The sequence below is a fragment of the Rhinoderma darwinii genome, chromosome 1, assembly GCF_050947455.1.
Source record: "Rhinoderma darwinii isolate aRhiDar2 chromosome 1, aRhiDar2.hap1, whole genome shotgun sequence".
In the NCBI taxonomy this organism is placed as follows: domain Eukaryota; kingdom Metazoa; phylum Chordata; class Amphibia; order Anura; family Rhinodermatidae; genus Rhinoderma; species Rhinoderma darwinii.
The window spans coordinates 590,353,098-590,371,819 of NC_134687.1; the positions used below are offsets into that span (position 1 = coordinate 590,353,098).

General features: G+C 44.1%; 1 protein-coding gene across 1 annotated transcript in view; it reads left to right on the forward strand.

Moving 5' to 3' along the window:
• Positions 1-12,280: 12,280 nt before the first annotated feature.
• Positions 12,281-18,722, forward strand: part of LOC142662002 (uncharacterized) — a 65,230-nt gene continuing 58,788 nt past the window's right edge. Inside the window, exon 1 of the mRNA XM_075839805.1 lies at positions 12,281-12,337. The gene's annotated coding sequence lies outside the window, so the exon portion shown is untranslated. The remainder of the gene's footprint in view (positions 12,338-18,722) is intronic.

The window sequence follows — 18,722 nt, forward strand, 5'->3', positions numbered from 1 at the left end:
GTATATATGTGTGTAGGTGAGTAGAAGTATTGCTATTGTTCACATTGATAACTGTTTTTTTATGTTGTTGCAGATTTTGATGTACTGATTGGACTACATCTTCGATTCGTTGGACTACTGCGTAGATCTACGTTTTTTCAAATTTTAATAAAATGGTTAACGAGGGTTTTGTTGGGGATTTCTTATTTCAATAAAAAAGAATTGTCTTTGTGTTTTTTTTAAACTTTATTAGTGCCTAGATAATGGCAGTTGGCTGATTGACAGCGTCCATTATTAAGGCGGTACTTAGTGTTAGCCGGTGCAGAGGCTAGCACTAACCACCCATTATTACCCCGATACCCACCACCACCAGGGGTGCCGGGAAGAGCTTGGTACGATCCAGTACCCGACCATCTGTTGTGATGGTCGGGTACTGGGGCGGCCGTAGGCTGGTATTATGAGGCTGGGAAGGGCCAAAAACAGTGGACCTTCCCACCCTTGTAATGCTGGGCTGCTGCTGCTGTGTTGTATCGGGCTGGTTATAAAAAAGGGGGGGACCCCCCACGTCGTTTTTTTTTTAAAATTTAACAATAGACGGGTCCCCCACATTTTTAATAACCAGCCATATACAAGGCCGCAGCAGTCTGGCATTACATGGGTGGGAAGGGCCACTGGTTTTGTCCATTCCCAGGCTAATAACACTGTGTTGTATGTGGCTGGTTATGATAAATTGGGTGGAACCCCATGTCTTTTTTTTTTTAAATTAATAAATTATTTAAAAAAATGACGTGGTGTCCCCCCCACTTTTATAACCAGCCAGATACAACACAGCAGCAGCAGCCTAGCATTACAAGGGTGGGGGGACACATACATACATGCAAACATACATATATACATGCAAATATACATACAAACATGCACATATATACATACATGCCAACATACATGCAAACATACATGCACATATATACATACATACATAGATACATACATGACAACATACATAATACATACATACATACATACATACATGACAACATACATACATGACAACATACATACATGACAACATACATACATGCAAACATACATACATGCAAACATACATACATACATACATACATGCAAACATACATACATACATGCAAATATATACATGCAAATATACATACAAACATGCACATATATACATACATGCCAACATACATGCACATATATACATACATACATACATGACAACATACATACATACATACATACATGACAACATACATACATGCCAACATACATACATGCCAAAAAAAAAATAATAATACGTTCATACTTACTTTCCTCCTGTCCGGCCTGCAGCGATGACGTTTCATCCATGTCGCCGCTGCAGCCTGTGATTGGCTGCAGAGGCGGTCACGTGGGATGAAGCGTCATCCCTGGAGGCCGGCCTTCTGACATCATCCTGACGTGCGTGACCGCCACTACAGCCTGTGATTGGCTGCAGCGGCGACATGGATGAACGTCATCGCTGGAGGCCGGACAGGAGGAAAGTAAGTATGAACGTATTATTATTATTTTTTTATTACATTAAAATTGTATTTTCCGAGCATGTACTGTCAAGGTTGCTGAAAGAGTTAGTGCAGCCCATTAACTCTATCAGCACCCTGGACAGTAGCATGCTCGGCGCACGGAAAGGACAGGTTCGGTCCGAACTAGTTTGGTCCGAATCGAACTTTTTTGGGAAATTCGGCCAACTAGCCGAACCGAACTTTTGATAAGTTTGCTCATCTCTTGTCACAGCGATCACATGTTCAAAAGATTGGCCTCTGACATTCTGCCCAGTGCCCATGGCTGTTAGCAACAGCCGGGGCATAGAGCTGTGTGCACGCGATCGCGCATGCACAGTCTCTGAAGTGCCGCCGTAATTAGTCTATACGGCGGACTTCAGAGACCCTGACCGCATAAATACGGCCAGCGGTCGGGAACCTGTTAATCTCTGCCACAGCACGACACAGGTGGATGTCACAATGAAGGAAATGGTGGTCACTCCCAGAAGAAATTCAAAATGTAAAGAATGGTAACTATTGCCTGTGACCAAAAATCAACATGACAGGAAAACCAGAAACAACAAAGAACACATGTTATGTGTGACATGAAACCCACACAGCATCCTGTAAGCACTAATTACAGAAACACACATACCTCTGGGGAAATGCAGCGCCGCATGTTTGTATCCTGGTAGGTGATTCCTGTACGAATCTGCGCAAGCAGCATATCAAACGTGGCCACAGACATGTGGCAAAAGGCTCGAAATTTCTCTGGGTGACGCCGGAGGTCCTCATAGAGGGTATGAAAGTGCCCTTTGGAGGTACGTTGGGCCACATGAGGATGAACCCAAATCCTCCCTCTTCTACGCGGGTGGTCCTGTAGCATGGGACGCCAATCGCGAAATCTCCGCGAAATCATCCACGCTAGCAGCACACGGGCCAGCGACGGACAAGGCATAAATGTGGATTGCAAGACAAGTCAACTATGTAAAGAAACTCTTTTTGCTCACGATGAAAAAAGGCTCAGAACATGTGCACCCAGTAAGCAGGTGTTTGGCAAGGGTGCCTTTTCGTAGGCTGGCCTCTCATTAACGCCTCCCTCCTTTTTTTAAGCGCGTTTAAAACACAGGCCGCATGCGCGTAAAAAACGCAGAAACGCAGCATATACGCATGGCAAACGCATGTGTAACGCGCGCAAAACGCACACGCTCGTGTAAACCCGGCCTTAAGCAAAGGGAAAACTATTGGATATATAAGCTAGTGACCTTGCATCCCAATGGTCCCAATGACCTGTCAGAGTCTACCCTGGAATGATATTTATGTATTTTTTACTATATATGGTCAATTACTCTTTATACAACATCCTTTTGGCTTTAGAGTCTTCAAACTTCTTGTTTATTATGCCCTATCCTTGAATTAATTCTTCTGTTTACACCTTAATTATGCTCTTTTTATATTTCCCTTTTATATATATATATATATATATATATATATATATATATCTTTCTTTTCACCTATCTTAATATTTGTATTAGATTAGCATTTTTCATCCTTGTCCATGTCATTTCATTTCATTTTATTTCTTATTACATGTAATTTATCCCAGTTTTCTTTCCCTTCATTTTTTACTTTACTTATTATACAAAATAATTACAAATAATTATAATTTTAATTACAATTCTAATTACTTACCTATTTTGGTTTGGACTCTGTGTACCTTTGCCTCCATATCTTCATTCTGCCGATGCGAGTCTAATTCTCGCTCCTTTTCCCCATGCGTACCACTTTGCGTGTCACAATCCTTTTTGGTCTTCCTTGGCCCCGGTATTCTCATGGTTGCCTTGACGCCAGGGATGCTGTCTCAGCGCCGCCTGTGTTTTATCCATTTCTTCTGGATCATGCATCACGACTGTTTCTGTCCTAGCATCATCTACATAGGTTCTGTTCAATCACCATATGGGTGAGTGATATATACACATTTATTTTATTTTATTTTATTTTAATTGTCCATTTTCAGTAAATTTATGTTTTTACATATTCGTTTTTATCTGTTTACATCATCATCATTATTATCGTATTTGGTATGTGTATAATGCTTTCTATTTTAAACTTGGTAAAATTAATTGATATTGTCGATTTGCGCTATTTGTGATGTAACAAATGCCTTTTGACCCGCCGTTTGGGTGGTCTTTTATTCGCTTTGCAACTAATTGTAATTTACTTATGCTGTATTTAAACTGCTGTTAGTTGCCCTGTCTGTATAGCCTGATGAAGACGCCGGTCCGGCGTTGAAACGCGTAGCTTGTCGACCCTGCACACCCTCATTAAATTATGAACTTTGCCTGGCCTCTTTTCTGTCATTAGCAGCTCCACTTTGGTTCCATTTTTTGTTTTTCTTTTCATTTATCAATTTGACAACAAACACAGTTTTGTTGTGTCTGTGGACCCGGCTGCAGCTTTTGCTTTTTATATCTTCCCTATTGTGATACCTGCCAGTATCTACAATCAAGGTGAGCAGTTTCTAATAACTTAGGTGCTCTCCTTATATCTCTCCTTTTATTGCACTATGTGGCGCCGTGTCTCCTTTTCTCTTTCTTAGTAATACAGTGATGTCGCTCACCCAAGGTGACCACGAGACGAGAAGTAAGCCCAACGTAATGTAGACGCAGCCGTAATGGAGAGAGCGCATGACAAGGTGGTTTGGGTTTTAGGCTATTAAGTTCGAGGCTATGTGTATAGGGATTTAAAGGGTTAAGTACAGGGGGGCTGGTGTAGGAATGTATCTATATGTGGTGGGAGGAGTATAGTGTATATAACTCCATGTGGGATAGAGGCAGCCCTCTTTCCCGCTGGACAACAGGAGAAAGATTTGTGTGTTATACTACAGACTTAGCAAAAAAAAAAAAACATTTTCTTCACTTACCTTATCATGGATGCTTCACTGGAGTCCATGATGGCCAGGATCAAAGACGCAGCGCTACAGCACGGTCCTGGATGGCTGGAGCAGCTGTTCTCTGGGGCTCTTCCTCCTGATCCAGCGGCAGAAGCGTCGAGCGTGGAGGGACGCAGAAGCAGGCGTTCCAGGCCTCCGGAGAGGCCTTCACCTGAGATAACGCCCCACCAGGGACCCTCCTCCTCCGGGTCCTGAGCGACCGCCATGCACAGGGCCTAGGAGGTCTGGGAGGAATCCCGGCAGGCGGGCGGGATTGGAGGTGACTAGAGGGGGGGCCGCGGCCATCTTCCCTCCTCCTGTCTTCAACGACAAGGCCAAAAGTGAGGACGGGACCGGAAGTGATGGCCCTCTCCGGCGCCGATGTTCCGGGCACCGGAGGAGCTCATCAGAATGAAGAGAGGACGCCAGGCCCGGCCTGCAGGAAAAGGCGGGCGGGCTCGAATTGGAGGATGCGGTCGCCTCCTGCTGGAGCAAGGAGGCGTGCGGCGGGGACCGGAAGTACCCAGTCGGGTCTGTTGGTGATGTCATGCCCCTTCCGGAAGGGGAGGGCAGCGGCCATCTTGCCTCCCAGTGAGAGGGGAAGTGGAATCGGATGACAGCCCTGCAGAAGGGCATGGGAGCCAGGGCTGTCGTTCTTTCTATGCCACGCCAGAAGCGGGTGGCAGGACGTTGGACGGGCCGGTGTCTGCTGAGCCTAGGACTCCAGCGGCCAGGATGTCAGACGACTACGGGGTGAGAGGGGTGCAGGAGCACCAATCCCCTGGAACGCCGACATTGATAGCGGGAACGTCTGGATCGGTGGATACGGCTGCTGGGAGGTCACCTCAGGGACGGCCGGGTGAGTCTACCACTGGTGTGGTGCTGGGGATGGGTGGGGGGGATGTTTTCTGTGTCTCATATGCAAATGTTTTTTAAGGGTATGCAGAAATATTTCACAAAAGGTATGGGGGGTGTAGGGCAGCCTCCAGCGAGGGTGTGGGGCGCTGTTAGTGAGGCGTGTGGAAGTGCAGCTGCAGCAGGGGTGGCGGTTGCTAGTGAGGTGGTGCCGGCTGCGAGCTCCATGGTGGAAGTGGATAAGGCGGTGCATGCGGGGGCTGGTACATCCAAAAAAGTGGTGGTGGACGTGCGTTTGGCTGACGCTGCGAAAGGTGAAGTATATGTGTATTTTGAGGGCCCGCTTGGGGCGCATTTGAAGGCTGAGATTAGGGAGAAGATATGGAAGGATGAATATGTGGAGATCTTTGCTTTATTGCCGTTAGAGAAGTTTAACCTGGACTGGTGGAAACCGGATGAGAGTAAGAAGGAGGAAGAGGAGCGGCGTCGTTATCGCTTGATTCCTAGGACGTTTGCAAATTGGCTGCAGGCCTTCGCTATTTTGGCTAGCATGGTGGGTGAAAAGGCGCCGGAGAAATGTTTGGCGCTGTTTTGCTACATGGATTCAGTGGGGGAGGCGTACCGGTTATATGGCAGTAATGCGTGGTTGCGGTATGACGAGCAGTTTAGTCAGCGGAAGTCGGTGCGCCCTTCCTTGAGATGGGATCACAAGGACATTAGTCTGTGGATGCGATTAATGTCGGCTCCAAAACAGGGGCATCAGACCTTTCGGGATGCGGCCGGTGGGCAGGGGTCAGCAACGGGTCGGTCAGCTTCCTCGGGAAAAAGATGTTGCTGGCAGTTTAATGAGGGGCATTGTAAGTTTGGACCGGACTGTAGGTACAAGCACGAGTGCTCCGGTTGTGGAGGCGCCCATGGTTTGTCCAGATGCTTCAAGAAGCATTAGGGCAGGCAGGGAGATGCTGAGCAGAAGAGGGGGACGCCGGTGAGGGTGGAAAGGATGCTTCCATTTTTAAGGGAGTATCCAAATAAAAAAGTGGCAGAGTTGTTGTTTCTGGGTTTTTCAGAGGGTTTTCGGATTCCTTGTACGTCGGCGGTACGAGATGGGGTGGTCCGCAATTTGTCGTCTGCTTTGGCGCGGCCTGATATGGTTACTGATAAGTTGATGAAGGAGGTGGCGTTGGGCCACATGGCTGGCCCGTTTTCCTCCCCGCATGTTCCTAGTTTGCGGGTTTCCCCGTTGGGTTTGGTTCCTAAAAAGGAGGTTAACAAATTCCGCCTTATTCATCACTTATCTTATCCGGAAGGGGAGTCGATGAACGATGGCATTGATCCTGCCCTGTGCGTGGTTAGTTACACTTCCTTTGATGCAGCGGTTGTTTGGGTTCACAAGTATGGGAAGGGCTCACTGTTAGTGAAAACTGACATTGAGGCCGCGTTTCGTTTATTGCCGGTACACCCGGACAGTTTTTGTTTGTTTGGTTGTTATTGGCAGGATGATATTTCGTAGATTGTTGCCTCCCGATGGGCTGCTCCATTTCCTGTGCTTATTTTGAAATGTTTAGCACATTTTTGGAGTGGGTGGTTCGGAGTGAGGCGCAGGTGCCATCAGCGCTGCATTACTTAGATGATTTTTTGTTTATTGGTCCGCCAGCTACCTATGTGTGTGCAGGAATGCTTCATACTATGGAACGGGTGGCAAATGACTTTGGGGTACCTCTGGCGCCCGAAAAAACTGAAGAACCTATGACAGTAATCAAGTTTTTGGAGATAGCTATTGATTCGGACAAAATGGAATGTCGCTTACCAGAAGATAAATTGCTGGAGTTGAGAGAGTTGGTGGCGAGTGCGTTCAGTTGCGGGATTTGCAATTATTGTTGGGACATTTGAATTTCGCATGTAGGATTATGCCCATGGGGCGGGTGTTTTGTAGGCGGTTGGCTAGTGCCACCGCAGGGGTTCATTCTCCCCATCATACTGCTGGCTTTTTCTTTAGCTTTCTTTGGGGCTTTCCGGATATCGGAGTTGGTGTCGGAAGTAAGCGTGTGGCTGGGGGTTTATTGTACACAGACGTTGAATGGGATGGCTCCTGCTTGGCATGCTTGCTTCGTAGATCAAAGACAGAACAAGAGGGAAAAGGGTTTTTGGTGTGCTTGTATGAATTACCAGGATCAAGGGTGTGCCCGGTGCACTGTTTTCAGGAGTTTGTTGCGGTGAGACCTGAGGGGTCGGCATCCTTGTTGGTCCATGCAGATGGTCTGTCTTTGTCCAAATTTCAGTTTTCGCAGGTTTTCAAAAAATTTATACTGTTGTCTGGCAGTTGTGGAGCAGGGTTCTAATGGTACATTGTGTTTGCTAACTGTGTTAGAAGGCTAATGGATGATTAGAAAACATTTGAAAACCCTTGTGCAATTATGTTAGCACCGCTGTAAACAGTTTTGCTGTTTAGAGGAGCTATAAAACTGACCATCCTTTGAGCTAGTTGAGAATCTGGAGCATTACATTTGTGGGTTTGATTAAACTCTCCAAATGGCTAGAAAAAGAGAGCTTTCATGTGAAACTCGACAGTCTATTCTTGTTCTTAGAAATGAAGGCTATTCCATGTGAGAAATTGCCAAGAAACTGAAGATTTCCTACAACGGTGTGTACTACTCCCTTCAGAGGACAGCACAAACAGGCTCTAACCAGAGTAGAAAAAGAAGTGGGAGGCCCCGCTGCACAACTGAGCAACAAGACAAGTACATTAGAGTCTCTAGTTTGAGAAATAGACGCCTCACAGGTCCTCAACTGGCAGCTTCATTAAATAGTACCCGCAAAACGCCAGTGTCAACGTCTACAGTGAAGAGGCGACTCCGGGATGCTGGCCTTCATGGCAGAGTGGCAAAGAAAAAGCCATATCTGAGACTGGCTAAAAAAAGGAAAAGATTAATATGGGTAAAAGCACACAGACATTGGACATCGGAAGATTGGAAAAAAGTGTTATGGACAGACGAATCGAAGTTTGAGGTGTTTGGATCGCACAGAAGAACATTTGTGAGAAGCAGAACAACTGAAAAGATGCTGGAAGAGTGCCTGACGCCATCTGTCAAGCATGGTGGAGGTAATGTGATGGTCTGGGGTTGTTTAGGCGCTGGTAAAGTGGGAGATTTGTACAAGGTAAAATGGATTTTGAATAAGGAAGGCTATCACTCCATTTTGCAATGCCATGCCATACCCTGTGGACAGCGCTTGATTGGAGCCAATTTCATCCTACAACAGGACAATGACCCAAAGCACACCTCCAAATTATGCAAGAACTATTTAGGGAAGAAGCAGGCAGCTGGTATTCTATCTGTAATGGAGTGGCCAGCGCAGTCACCAGATCTCAACCCCTTAGAGCTGTTGTCGAAGCAGCTTGACCGTATGGTACGCAAGAAGTGCCCATCAAGCCAATCCAACTTGTGGGAGGGGCTTCTGGAAGCATGGGGTGAAATTTCTCCCGATTACCTCAGCAAATTAACAGCTAGAATGCCAAAGGTCTGCAATGCTGGAATTGCTGCAAATGGAGCATTCCAAGACCAAAGCAAAGTTTGAAGGAGAAAATTATTATTTCAAATAAAAATCATTATTTCTAACCTTGTCAATGTCTTGACTATATTTTCTAGTCATTTTGCAACTCATTTGATAAATATAAGTGTGAGTTTTCATGGAAAACACAAAATTGTCTGGGTGACCCCAAACTTTTGAACGGTAGTGTACCTTAAGTCATGTGAAAGACTGTCTCAACTTTCACTTTTGCCACATTTAGACAAAAACATACAATTTACAGACACAATACAAACAGAAGATAATTTGATATATTTCTATGTAGTTATTTCTCACTATAGTTGGTTATATCTTTAACATGTTGCATTAAGTTATTTATTTCTGTAGTATTCTGACATAGACTATGAACTATTCACAGAGATTACCGTCTTTATTGCATAGGTTTTACCACCCCCAGGTACTAAGTTTACCGCCCTAGATTTAGTTATACATTAATGATGCAGTATAATTACCTTAATTCAAATCAAAACTTCCTCAATTCTCCTCTGACTACTCAGAATCAGTCACTCCACCTCAGTCCTGGAGGGACTGGCCGCTTTTTACTACACTCAGTCGAAGGTCTTTGATATAGAAGGGTTTCACTTCTTCCTCAGGCGAGGTCTGGAGATGTTCGATTCCTGCTCGAAGACCTAAGACGACGGGAGAATTTTCTAGATCTATCAAGTGAGGCACGAAGTCATCTGAATTAGAAGTAGGTTTCCTTATTTCTTGCCGGCAAGGAGACAACAAAACACACGCTACATGGTTGCCAAGCAGTTGTCTGTGTTTCATCTCATAAGCCCTGGTTTTTATAGACATATTAGGGCTTACTGTGGCTCAGACTGGCTAAAGACAGTTTGTGGGCTTCCGGTCATATAGAGATATGCATACATAGTTATCTCTTGGCAGTTGACCAAGTGTCCTGGCAGTTTTGCCTTTATTTGTATCAGTCAATCACGCCAATATATCTTTGTATTAACTCTTTTAGTATATGAATTTCAAACTCTTCCAACAGCCTCAACATAACAAAATTGGAAAAAAGTGAAAGGGTCTGAAGACTTTCCAAATGCACTGTAGACCCTATATGGATATAGGATGTTAGATTGAGATATAAGTCTGTCATCCAGTGAAACATCTTATTGACTGAATTATGGGAACGTTGGTCAGGTTCACACTGGTTCCTTCAGCGATCAATGTATTGTCATTTTTGGAGTAATGTGTTGTTTAGGTCTAAATAGTGTTTTTTTTAATGCTGGTCTGTTTAGGTTGTATTTCAAAAAGATCTCATTCTGATTTGGCACATTGCACGGAGGCTGTATGAATGAACGCTATTGTCACGTTGGGTACGTGGACCCACTGGACTGTACCGCCTTGACGGTATGGCAGCTGGCCAACAGGACACAGGTCACAGTCTATAGTTCATATAGTGTATCTGTGGCAGCTCAGACAGTAGCAAGAAAGGCTCGGCTGGGAGTAGGCAGCGGGCAGGCACCAGGCATGGTGTAGCAGGACAGGCGTGGTATTCAGCACAGCACGACTTCAGCTCAACACGGTACTTGATCAGGATAACACGGGATACATGTTACAGGTAGCAGGAACGGGAAAACACTGGGTACTGGAAAACACTTATGAGACCATTTGCTTAGACAGACTAGGGTAACGACAACAAGGCTCAGGCAAGGTAGGAAGGGGCTGAGCCCCTCTTATAGTCCAGGGGCTCATGGGCTAATTTTGACCCGGCTTGGAGAAGCGGAAGTGAGCAGTGGCGTCTCCTGAGGAGGAGATAGGGACCAGCGCTCACAGTTCCATGGCTGCGGGCGTCAGGAGGTGAGTGAGCCTGACGGCCCGCGGCCATGGGCATGACAGCTATGATGCCGAGAACTCTTGTTGTAACAATTAAAATATGTTACGTGGGTGCAGCGCGGATATTTTTTTTTTCTTTTTAGTCCCTGATCTAATGGTGCCAGGCCGCACTACGCGAGAATGTTACTGTGTTCTTTTAGGCTTGTTTTTAGTTATGTAAACTAAACCTGGAACTTTCTTTTCCAGATATTTTATTTATTGCCATGAAAACCTTGTAATCCATGAGCAGCTTGTGACCTATAGTAGCAAGTGTAAATATGTGGCTCGCCATAGCTTTTCATGACCACCATGTTGCCTTTTTAATTAGTGGGATCCCGGCAAAAGTATAGTTTAATCTTCCTGTACTTAAATGGCTCATTTATGTTTTGTTCATTTTTTTTTCAATCGTTATGTGATCAAAATGATTTTTACTAATGTCGACAAAGTCAGGTTTCATGTAATGCTGTTTGATCATGTCATTATTATTGCCTGCAATTTCAAAGGGTTCTCAACAGGGATACAAAACTAATACCGACTCTTTAATGCTCGATTATATCTGTATAGACATATAATGTGTAAAAGCCGTTTTTTATTTTAGCACAATGCAGCCCTTGCCAGCTGCATTGGTGACAGCCGGGAATTATCCCTGTCAGTTTATCACTGGCTATGAAAGGATGTACTGTATGCCTGTAATGATAACTGTTTCGATATTGTCATATGACAATTTTACATCGACAGTTGTGTACTTGTAACTCTCAGTCTTCTCATTGATATATTTTACGAGATCTCTAACAGAATTGTAATACCTTGACTTCCCATTGATTTTCTTGAGCGCTCCGCTAGGCAATCCTAAAATAAATGTCACCTTCTTCAGCTTCAAAGTTTTTCCAAGTATGTGGGTACTGTATCTCTGTAAGACCGACTTCCCAGTAACTATTCAAAGTGACCGGTTTAGAAAGTTTTATTGTATAATTAGATATTTTATTTTGTGGATAGGCTTGGTACGATGCGTTAATTGGAAGCATTATATAAAATGGTGCCGTTTTCATCATTCTGCTGTTATAAAGACTTGTTAATTGTTGCTTTTTAATTTAACTATTTTGTTTCCAAGCAACTTGACCTAGTATAAAAGTTTCCCATTGATAGTCTTCTTTCTTAGAACTTTTTCATTTCTGTACACCCAACTGAGTTTTTCTGGTATTTTTTGTATATCTTAAGCATAGAAAGAGCTTTTGATTGGATCACCAGCGCTGCCCTTATAGAAGCTTCAAACCTTTAGTGTTTACCGCCTGCACAGTAAGTATTTCCATTTTACCACAATTATCTAAAAATCGCAGAGAAATAGCTCGGTTTTGGTGCGCTTACAGCAAAGAAATGCATTTTTATTGCAATGTATGAATTCAGTCTTAATGTTTGGTCATTTCTAAAAGCCAAAGGCAGGTGTGTGCAATTGAGTCACTCATTGGCCATTACAGAAATCCGGTATCCTCATAGCCATTGGTCAGTCTTGACATAGCGAGTGTAACTCTCCAGCTCTGCTATAAGTTTTCTCATTGTCATTATATATTCAGAAGCACCAAGAAGAGTTGCAACATCTCTGTCTCTGCATTTCACTTCCCCATACCAGGTAAGACTTACATTAATATATTACACTAGTAATATATCTAAACTCTATTTCTTTTGAGTCCTTTTTTACTGTTAACGTTCATTAATAATGTATTTTCCAATAGCATTTTAAGTGCCTATATTTCTCATGGGTAATAACTGTGTAATATGCCTAATCCACTTTTTATGTTTAACTAAATTGTAGCCTGTTTGGCTCTGTAAATGATATACCTGTAAACCTTAACTATATTCTCTTTACACCAAAATTCATTTTATGTATGTTTTATATATTTTAATAACTTTTAGATTTTCTTTTTACTATGTTTTCTTTTAAAGAAATATATAAAGAAAAATAAAGCCAACAACTTTATATACAAAAACAAAAATTGCATTTTTATTACCCACTTCAGGACCGCCTACTGTAAATATACATCCACATTTGCTAGGCTTTGTGCAGAAACAACTTATATTTAGGTCCATTCTGCTGGCGTTTGTGTCCAACATAGCAGCCCCAACACCCGGATCAGGACGTTAAGAACAGCCTCTGGTCCTAGTGATATCATTGGGACCAATAACATGATCACTATGACAACTAATCATAGCACTCGTAGGAAAAGTTTGTTGTAGTAACACATTTTCCTGGGGTCTGTTCTGTATAAAATTCTCTCTCTCCTCCCGTCTCCTGTCTGAGTGAAATTTTAGAAGAGAAAGAAGCTTTTACATAAAACAATCATATATTTGGCAGATAGTAATGGCTATTAACCCCCTTCTGCCAGACCCACTTAAATAAGCGGGCTGCTAGCACAGTCCTCGCCATTTCACACTGTCATTTTACAGCCCAACTCTACACTGTGATAGTGAACTGCAGTATAATAAAGCTCCTAGAGAGCGTGGTCATCTAATACTAAAATGGGGGCTTTGCTCCTTTACAACAGGGCCAATTCTAGCTTTTCTGCTGCCTGAGACGAAAATTTAAATGCCGCCCCCCAGATCTTGATTGACATCCCCCTGGCTGTTCTACATCACTAGCAGCCTCAAAAAAACAAAACATCATACCACCCATTGTCTCGGTGCAGATCATACAATGACTACAGTACTCATTAGTGGCAGAATTTACATTAAGTGACTCACAGGTGACGTCTCCATCTGGTCCAGATCTCTATGATGACTTCTACCAGCAATGCCCCATTTCAGAAGTTTTCCATTCAGATGTCTTTAGCTTCTCACTTTTCAAACATTTCTTCACCTATAAACAAACTACACCCCTAAATATAATAGCGCCATATACTGCATCTCTAACTATAATAGCGCCATACACTGTGTCCCTGATTATAATAGCACCATACACTGTGTCCCTAATTATAAAAGCACCATACACTGTGCTCCTGAATATAATACTACCATGCACTGTGCTAATGAATATAATAGTACTATACACTGTGTTACTGAATATAATAGTACCATATACTGTGCTCCTGAATATAATAGTACCATATATAAACAAAAAGAACAAGGATCTCTGGACTAAAGAGCTCAGTATATGTAAATATATATATATATACGGTGCCAACCAGACATGGAAATGTAAGGAAAAGAAAAAACAAAACCTGGTAAAAAAGGCACTCGGCTCAATAAAGTCGCAATTTAATTATCAAAAGTTTATTTATATATATATTTAAAATTATGCAATCTTGCACAAAAACCTACAAACAGACATCACAAACCCGGCCGGGTAATGAATGGCAAAGAAATCAGATTTAAGAAAAATTCTCATTTAGCATGGCCATATAACAAATAGTATCAAGTAATAAGTTACTTCAATACAGGCCACACAAGTGGATAAATCAGATACAATGTAGTAAATGGAGGCAACATACTAACCAAGGTCATTTACAAATTACATAACATCCATGGATATAAGCAATCCTGCTGATCAGATAGCAGTATACAGATGGGCTTACTAGCAAAGATATACATGCAATGAACCCATAGAACACATGAATATATGCAAGAGTATATACTTATCAATAGGTAGTATATGTGGAAGTCCATAGGGTTCTCTACAGATGAAAACGAGCAGGTCACTCCATGAGAAAATAAAGCTCTCGTGTCTCCTCAAAGCTCCAGTGTAAAGTAACTGCAGGCAGCAGATAGAGATCAGTCCACTCCGTGCCGTTCCTCTGTAACCTCCCAGCACAGGGAAAGATAATCATGCAGCAGGTGTGTCGACACTCCAACATGTGAGAGTCCACAGGACCGAATCCCCTCCTGAGACAAGCAAAAGCAGGAAGTGGCAAGTCAGAGCTGTATCCTCCACAACAGGGCAAGTGCTAGCAATGCGTTTCCCAGTTTTGACAGCTTGTATTGCCAGTAAGGTTCACACTTAGGTGAAATATCCTTGTGTCCTTGTATCCAGCTCAAAGGAGTCTTAACTCCAAATAGGAGTGCAGGAGTGCGCAGCTTCCCAGCTTTCCGTCCATTCATCATGTGCTACGTCCAAGTCTCATGCATAGTATCCATGTGGGTTAGTTACCTCCAAGTTGCCATTCACCGGTATGTGACGTCACAGAATTGCCAACATGTTTCGTCACAGACGTGACTTCCTCAGGGCGTGTATTACAACATCAGAGCCAACCCTCTATATCAAGGGATTGTTAACCAATAGTATTTGTCGAGTAGTAATACACCTATTACCCCTAGTGCTCCCAAATGGGACCAGGGTACTTAGTGTCAACAGTATATCGTTATCAATAATACAATACAATGTATGTCTATAAAATTGTCTCCATTGACTGTCCCCATCAAAATTAAAAACAACAAAATATGATTAAATCAAAAAATATAATATAAATAAATAAATATAAAAAAAAAAAAAAATAATAAATAAAAAAATAATATAATAGTATAATAGTACCATACACTGTGGTCCTGAATATAATAGCACCATACACTGTGGTCCTGAACATAGTAGATTAGGGCTCACCTGTCTGTCTCCCTATCCCGACATTACATAATCACAGGCCCATATACCTTTTCTACCCTGGTCCCTGACACAACTATGGACCCCCTTTAGACCCTGGCTCAGCAAATGCAGAGTCTCTCCCTACAGGTACAAGCCCTGGCTCAGAGGGGCAACCAGCTTGATGCCACCCTGGTAGTGCCCCCCACCTCACCTCTTGAACCCCACCTCAAGTTGCCTGACCGGTTCTCAGGGGACCGGAAGACTTTTTTCTCCTTTCGGGAGAGTTGTAGGCTCTATTTCTGTCTAAGGCCCCACTCCTCAGGTTCTGAAAGCCAGCGAGTGGGTATAAATATGTCCCGGCTCCAGGACGGGCCCCAAGAATGGGCCTTCTCCTTGGCACCTGACGCCCCTGAACTTTCCTCCGTTGATTTTTTTTTTCTGCTCTCGGGCTCATATATGACGAGACTGACAAGACTGCCTTTGCCGAGAGTCAGCTGGTGACCTTACGTCAGGTTAAGAGACCCGTTGAGGAGTACTGTTCTGACTTTAGGAAGTGGTGTGTAGCTTCTCGGTGGAATGACCCTGCCTTGAGGTGCCAGTTTAGATTGGGTCTGTCGAACACCCTGAAAGACCTGTTAGTTAGCTATCCATCTTCTGACTCTCTAGATCAGGTTATGGCTTTAGCGGTACGTCTTGACCGACGTCTCAGGGAACGATGACTTGAACGTTTTTGTGCTTTCTCCTCTGGCTCCCCCGTGATGGCTCCCGAGGTTTCGTTGCTTCGTTCTTCCACGGAAAACTCGGATGAACCAATGCAACTCGGGCCCTCCGTGTCTCCACAATGTAGAGAGTTCCACAGGAAGAATGGTTTCTGCTTCTACTGTGGGGATGACAAGCATCAAGTGAACAACTGTCCTAGGCGTAAGAATAAGCAGCCAGAAGAACTTCCGCGCCTAAGTGATCATCGGGGAGGTCACTTGGGCGCACAGGTATTTCCCGTAAATATGAAACCTAATAAGATCTTGCTTCCCTTTCAGGTCTCTTTTGAGGGTAGGTCTGCTACCGGTAGTGCCTTCGTGGATTCAGGGTCTTCTGCTAATATTATGTCTGTGGAATTTGCTATGTCTCTAGATATGCCATTGATTGATTTGCCTAAACCTGTCCCAGTAGTGGGTATCGACTCCACTCCACTTGCTAATATTTTACGCAGCATACCCCAGTATTTGAACTCATGGTTGGCTCCATTCATTTGGAGCAGTGCTCTGTACTGGTGATGCAGGGATTATCGTCCGATTTGGTTTTAGGCCTCCCCTGGTTGCAGATGCATAATCCCACGTTTAACTGGAATACTGGGGATCTTACCAAATGGGGTAATGAATGCATTGCGTCATGTTTTTCTGTTAATTTTATTTCTCTCCCTAAGGAGGTGAACACTCTACCTGAGTTTATTCAGGACTTTGCTGATGTTTTTTCTAAAAAGGCCTCCGAAGAGTTACCTCCTCATAGAGAATACGATTGCGCAATCGATTTGGTACCAGGAGCTAAGCTCCCTAAGGGTAGGATATTTAATCTCTCTTGTCCCGAACATGAAGCCATGAGAGAGTATATCCAGGAATGCCTGGCCAAGGATTACATTCGCCCCTCTACTTCTCCGGTAGGTGCTGGCTTCTTCTTCGTAGGGAAGAAGGATGGTGGTCTTAGGCCATGCATTGACTACCGGAACTTGAATAAAGTCACTGTAAGGAACCAGTATCCCCTTCCTTTGATTCCTGATCTCTTCAATCAGGTTAGGGGGCCCAATGGTTCTCTAAGTTTGATCTACGGGGGGCTTATAACCTTATCCGAATCAGAGAGGGGGATGAGTAGGAGACTGCATTAACACGCCCGAATGTCATTTCGAATACCTCCCGCGGTCTTCCAGAATTTCATAAATGAGATTTTAAGAGACTACATGGGGGTATTTCTTGTAGTGTACCTTAATAACATACTTGTGTATTCCAAGGACTGGTCCTCCCACGTTGAGCATGTCAGGGACGTGCTCCAGGCCCTTCGGAAAAACAAACTCTTTGCTAATACCGAAAAATGTGTGTTTGGGGTGCAGGAGATACCATTTTTGGGTCAAATCCTCACTCCTAATGAATTCCGCATGGACCCTGCCAAGGTTCAGGCTGTGGTGGAATGGGTCCAACCTGCCTCCCTGAAGGCGTTACAGTGCTTCCTGGGGTTTGCTAATTATTACAGGAGATTTATTGCTAACTTCTCGGTCATCGCTAAGCCTCTTACGGAGCTTACTCGCAAGGGTGCTGATCTCCTCCACTGGCCTCCGGAGGCGGTTCAGGCTTTTGTGGTCCTTAAGAAGTGCTTTATCTAGGCCCCAGTGCTGATTCAGCCTAACCAAATGGAGCCATTCATCGTGGAGGTTGACGACTCCGAGGTGGGTGCTGTCTTGTCCCAGGTTACGAGGTCCCTCACCCATGAATCTGACTTAGTCTCCAAAATTGCGGCTGATCAAGGTTCAGCTCCCGGGAACCTTCCTGAGAACAAGCTGTTTGTTCCCCTGCAATTCCGGCTAAGGGTACTTAGGGGAATGAATGAGACCCAATCATGTTGACAGTCAGAGATAAAACACCTTAAATATTGTTCTAGAGACTGATTAGTCCTCTCCGTTTTAGTTCTCGGGAGCTGAAACTTGATCAGCTGCAATTTCGGAGACTAAATCATAATCAATAGAGGAAATGATTATACCTGGAGGCAAAACACAAGCAGGATCTTCCTCCGAAGGAGGGCTGGCCATGAAGCTACCCGACAGTGCATCAGCCTTAATATTTTTAGACCCAGCCCTATAGGTGACAAAAAAGTTGAATCTGGTAAAAAATAACGCCCATCGAGCTTGTCTCGGGTTTAGCCTTCGGGCAGATTCTAGGAAAACCAGATTCTTGTGGTCGGTAAGGACCGTTACCTGGTGCCTAGCCCCCTCCAGGAAGTGACGACACTCTTCAAATGCCCATTTAATGGCTAAGATTTCGCGGTTGCCAATATCATAGTTACTCTCAGTGGGCGAGAACTTCCTGGAGAAGTAGGCACAGGGACGGAGATGGGTGAGGGACTTGGTACCCTGGGACAAGACAGCACCCACTCCCACCTCGGAGGCGTCAACCTCCACGATGAATGGCTCCATTTGGTTGGGCTGAACCAGCACTGGCGCCGAGATAAAGCACTTCTTAAGGACCTCAAAAGCCTGGACAGCCTCAGTAGGCCAGTGGAGGAGATCAGCACCTTTGTGAGTGAGATCCGTAAGAGGCTTAGCGATGACCGAGAAGTTAGCAATAAATCTCCTGTAATAATTAGCGAACCCCAGGAAGCACTGTAACGCCTTCAGGGAGGCAGGTTGGATCCATTCCGCCACAGCCTGGACCTTGGCGGGGTCCATGCGCAATTCATGAGG